Source organism: Pinus tabuliformis, chromosome 8, assembly GCF_031772625.1.
Source record: "Pinus tabuliformis cultivar Carrire ecotype Pingquan chromosome 8, CPIR1, whole genome shotgun sequence".
Taxonomy (NCBI): domain Eukaryota; kingdom Viridiplantae; phylum Streptophyta; class Pinopsida; order Pinales; family Pinaceae; genus Pinus; species Pinus tabuliformis.
Genome location: NC_142294.1, coordinates 502,022,512 through 502,028,511, shown reverse-complemented (window position 1 = coordinate 502,028,511; position 6,000 = coordinate 502,022,512).

Genomic DNA, 6,000 nt, shown 5'->3' with positions numbered 1-6,000 from the left:
TACTATTTATTTACTGCGTGCACCTATATGAATGATTCATGTTGTTAAGTATAACTTAACATGCAAGTAGGCTAAAATAATTAACTAACATTGGAATACTAGTAAGGACTTCGGTAATAACACAGAGCACGATGCTTAGCCCCTGAGTAGGGCTACGCAAAGGCAGTATATCAAGCTACGAGGCACAAGAAAGTGCGCGAAGTGGCGTGCATGCAAGGTTGAACCACGGACCACTTGAACTCATCAGACATCTTCAGGGTGCGGAAACCCGGTTCTAGCACCCTCCCATACTACTTCAAGTGAGACCTCAGTCTGCGCTGCGTGGAATGTTGCCCAAAGGGCTAGTAGTACTGGGACTTGTTTGGCTAAATTAACTCTACCTGGGTCAGGCCCCAATAATCCAACAATCATTTTCCCGTTACATGATTATCGATTACAATTTTCCCATTACTTATTAATACGCCTAAATCTAGTTTGGTAATGGTTCCATCGCAATAGTAATCGATCAAGGCCTATAAAATCATGTTGACTACTTTCGCGTGACTCCCATAGCTACTTTGATTATTGCTTTCAAATTGCAGGTATTTTTTTAAGTTTCTGCGACCCCTATTGTTCAGCACCTGAGAATTTCGGCAATTCAAAGCTTAGATACCCTTGACAGAGACTCATTGCTTATCCAGTGACCCATTTAATCCAAAGTTCTGTCCTTTGATATCATTTTCCTTGTCAAACTTCTTAGTCATGGCACCAAAGGGAAAAGCTCGATCTTCTAGCAGTAAATCAAAAAGTGATGATAACTCTAAGACCTATGTTACCCTATACCTAGATCACATGCCATTAGCACACCAATACTTCAATATTTTCAACGCCGAGTGTGAATTCGACTTGTTCGAATTACATCACTGGTTAAAGAATAAAAACCTAGACCAACAAGATGACATTAATATTTGGGAATACCTATTATCTATGTTTATCTTTCCATAGACACATTATTTCCTTGATCCGGTTATGTGGTTTCAAGCCAAGTATAATCCACTGAACAAAACCATTGTGGCCCAGAATGGAGACATTCTGATTTCAATTACATCTAAAACCATAAACCAGATGTTGTTGATTCCTCAAAATGACTCCCTTGGCCATTTTTCTATAGTTGTTCTTATGGAACTATATCATAAGTTAACCTTTCCCTAGAGAGCCCAGATTTTTGAAAATTTTCTTCCAAAAGACTCTAAGCTTCCTAAGAAAAATCCCCCTTACCCAGCTTCTATGTTCCCAGAGAAAGCCAAGTAGATAATTGCCTTAGTTTCTTACCTTTTAGGGTATCCATCAGACCAATGGGTAGATGAGCCTATTCTAGGCTTTCTATCAATTTTCTCCAATGAGCACAAGTCAACATTTATGTTCAATTTCAACCAATTTTTGGATGAGAATATGCATGAGCAGATGATGAAGATTACTATAGAAGGCATATTTAATTATGCATCTATACTAGTCTAGGACACCAACAAAGGACACTAGAATCAAAACATTAGAATATTTGATGATCAAGCTGGGATATGATCCCAGTGATGTCAAAGCAATGGAGGAGATCATCAAGAAAAAGAATGCAAACATAGCAGCACTAAGGAAACAACTAAATTTTCCTTCTACAGAGGATCCACTAACAAAGGAGATAGAAGAAAGTGAGCAGCATAAAGAATATATGTTTAAATTGATCATTGAGAAAAATATTCAGATAAAAGAGATGGAGGAACAGATAGGTAAGCTACTAAAGGACAAAGGAGAGGTTGCACAATTAACTGTAGCTCTAGTAACGACCTAGCACATTACAGTTGCAGGGACAACAGGGGAATCTACAATAGCACCAGAGGATTTGAACAAGGTTGTACAGGACCTGTCTCTGGAATATGATAATCTCCAAGATAAGCTAAAGAACTTAGAAGCACATAAAATAAAAAATGATACCCTCTTGGTCGAAGGGATGCAAAAATCTCATCAACTTGCCAAGAAGATAGATCAATTTTAAAATTAGTCATTGATGCCTCAAACCTTGACCCAAGCTATGGAAAGAATTTAGGTAGATATCAATCATGCCATAATTGAGGTTTGGCCATCCATTCAAATTATGTTTGAGCACGAAGAGTTAACTGGCAGGTTCCAAACAACAATTGAACAAGTCAGAAAAACACTGGAACAAAAACTAGCAGAGGCTACATCTATGATCAAAGTGCTGAACTCAAAGACTAGAGCAGAGATAGAGCAAATTCAGATTGTTGATAGGATTGAGAAAATCCTAGAGATTAAGAAGGTATTGCAGAAAAGGAACTTAATGACTCAGTTGGAGACTAACTGTCAAGCTCTGGAAAATGTTTTATAGAGATTTCATATTAAGCTCAATTTGTCGAATCAAAGAGGATTTCTAGGGTTAGTAGCACCCAATAATTGGTTAATTATCTTGGAATATTACTGTGACAAATTTTACACCATTGCAACAGATAAATAATTTTTTTTACAGGTATTAAGGGACATGTCACAGAGAAAGCGTTTATTGAAGCATTAGAGTTTGATTTAACTATCAAAAATGAAATCAAGCATACTTTTATGAACAAGCCAACTTTTGAGAAGTACACTGAAGTAGGTGAAGTTTATAGAAAGCTAATAAATATTTCTATATTGAATGATGAAAGGTGGGATGAGTTATGTGATACCATTCAGTAATTTTTTTTTATCTCCAACAGAGAGACAACAAGACATCATTTTGGGGTCAAGTCATCAACGATTTCCTTGAAGATAGTTCCAACAAACTCAGCAATTTAAGACCTCCTACATTTTTGTAATTAGTTAGATGTTTCCTGAGTTTTATATTTTTGTATAAATAAGTAGTGATTCAATGTATTAAGGGTTGAAAAGTTGGATGATCTTTCCAAAGGAGAATTGTACAGACTGAAATTGCTTCACATTAATGAAAGGATTATGGATTTTCTTCAAACAACTTGTCACTTTGTGAGTTTGTCTTATGTTTTCACTTCAATTTGTTATTCTGCATGTATTTAATTTTTATGAAGATAATTGGGTAAGAGTCTAGAGAAAATTGAATATCTATCTATCTTAAACCCCCTCTTAAGTTATAATCTATTTTAGAGATTATTTTATTGGATTGTTTTTCTTTATAATCTCCTCTACATTTATAAATTGCCAACCATCTTTATAAGGTTAAATATATTTTGTTGGGCTATAAACATTGTTTACTTGCATGCTTTCTTATGACTAACTAAAAATTCATTCTAAATATTTACTAAATCATACTCTCTTATATTTCTGCCTTTCCATGCATTTTTAAATCAAATTAATATTCAGAGGTAAATAATCAGCCCTTTCTTAATTTTCACTATTATTGTGGTTTAAGCACCTGCCTTATCTGCTCATAACATTGGTCATCCAAAAACTTTTAAAACAACAAAAACTTTTAGATGCTTTGGCATAATTAATTAACCTGGAATTATCTTAGAGGACAACATCAGATTGGCATTGTTGCCGGGGAATGAAAATTGAATTATTTTTCCATGGGGCAACGATAGAAATTTTTGTTTAAGGTGAATAAAGGAATAGTAGGTTAAAATCTTTCACCTGGCAACTTCACAAACCCAAACTGGCTCCTTCAAGACACACCAGGTCTCATTCTGATTCTGAAATTGTTTCTCCATTATCTAATCTAGAGAGATTGGTAAGAGAAGCCTCTTTAAGAAGAAGACTTGAAGCTTCTTCCTCTTTTTATATACCACTACAACTTGATGATATTTTAGCCTCTAATCCTTATAGTTCTATTGCATCTCCTTTAGATTTGGCTAACTTAACACCTAGGGTTTTAGAATTACTATCCAAAGGAGTTGATCTACTGTCAGCTCTTTTAGTCCATTCACTGGAATCATATCAAATTCATGAAATACCTTTAGATTTGCCAAAGTTAGAAGAAGAATTGGATGTACATTTACCTGATTTAAAACCTACTGATTTTATCTCTCCCACCCATTATATTTTTCCATCTACCTCTGCCCAGCCTTAGGAAACTTTTTTTGTATATTCAAATCCTTTGTTTGAAAACAAAGAATAAGTTGAAAAATAGGTCCAAAGTTAGTAACCAAAACACCTTTAAAAACTTTAAGAAATACTCCACCCTTTTTTTCTCCTCCACCTACTTTTACACCTCCATCTTCACCTACAACTTCATCATCCTCTACCTCATCCTCTACCACATCTTCTACTGATTCATCTTCATCTTCAAGTATGGCTTCTTTTCAACCTATTGTTCAAGCTAGGTATGTTGCTTTACAGCTTCCTAATATACTCAATAATTTTCCTGATGGGTATTTAAAACACCTACCTAGGTTTAATGGAGAAATTGGTTTGTCTATTGAAGACCATTTAGCTTCCTTCTTGGACTTTGCTAATGACATGAACATTGAAAATGAAAATGTGTATATGAGATTGTTTGTTCAATCACTAGAAGGGAATGTTTGGTTTAGACAACTTAGACCAAATTCTATCCGATCTTAGAATGAATGAACTACCATATTTAAGAATCAATGGGGGGTTAAGAAGGATCATGTTTATTTTCTCACAGAATTTGAAGAACTTAAAAGAAACCATGGTGAGCCAGTGGTTGATTTCAAAAAGAGATTTAATAAACTTTATCATAAAATGCTACCTGACTGTAAACCACCAGTAGCAGCAGCCAAATTTAGATTTTATAAAGCATTTGAAGATGATTTTTCAGTTATTCTTAGGGAAAAGACATGTCATACCCTAGAAGACATGAAAATAAATTCCACATAAGTTGAATCCAATAGGTCAACATCAGCTAAACATAAAGCTAAGGCAGAAAAAGCTAAAAGGAAAATGAAATCCAAGGAAGAAGGTTCTTCCTCAAAAACTAAAAATGAAGAGAGAAGGATAGATGAAATCACTTCATTGCTTAGAAACCTTTCAAATAAAATTTCAAAAATAGAAGCTCACCCTAGAATAATTCAATAAACTGATGCTAGACCTCAAACTCAATTTAGGAGAGATTCCCAACCCGAAATTTTTCAAATGAAAAATGTTGATCAAAAAATTCAACCACCATTAATGATTTATGATTAACAACCTGAAGACACTAGCCCTTTGATTACTGAGGATATAAATAATCTTGAACATCCATCTGTATAAAAAGTTATTGCCTCTCTTCCTCTAATTCATTCTTCTCAACAAGATCAAGAAGACTCACAAGTTTCAAAATACCAGGCCTTTTCTAAGTTTTTTATTATAGAACTGAATAGGAGATATGACTTAAGACCAAGGTTAGGGCCTCGTAGACCTCCCAAAAATCCCATTGTAAATGAACAACAAATTAAATCTACTAAATCTCAAAGAACAACAATCCAACCATTGGATCAGTCAAATGAAACAACTTCAATTGATAAAAAAGTTTTAACCACTTTCAATGTTGAAAATGAATTAGAAAGAGTAAAAATACCCATTCCTTTATCTGAAATTTCAAAGAATCCAAGATATAAAAATCAAGTTTCTAAATCGATCCAGTCATCAAGTGTTCATGCTGAAGGATATGTAATAAGCTTACAAGATGAAAAAACTTCAGTAGTCTTTGATCCCAGCTCAAATATGATTGATGAAAATGTAGTACCATTCTATGTTACTTTAAAAGTTCATGATTTCTTATTATACAATTGTATGTTAGATTCTAGAGCCTCCCATAATCTGATGCCAAAGGTAATCACGGACCAACTTCAATTAGAGGTTACCCGAACTTATCATGATCTATATACTTTTGATTCCAAGAAAGTACCTTGCCTTGGACTTATAAAGGATCAATTGGTCACTTTAGCTCAAATCCATGTTAAGAGTGTGGTATTAGACATTGTAGTTACTCATATTCCTCCTAAATTTGGCATGATATTATCAAGATCATGTTGTGCCAAATTAGGAGGAAGTCTTCAAATGTGC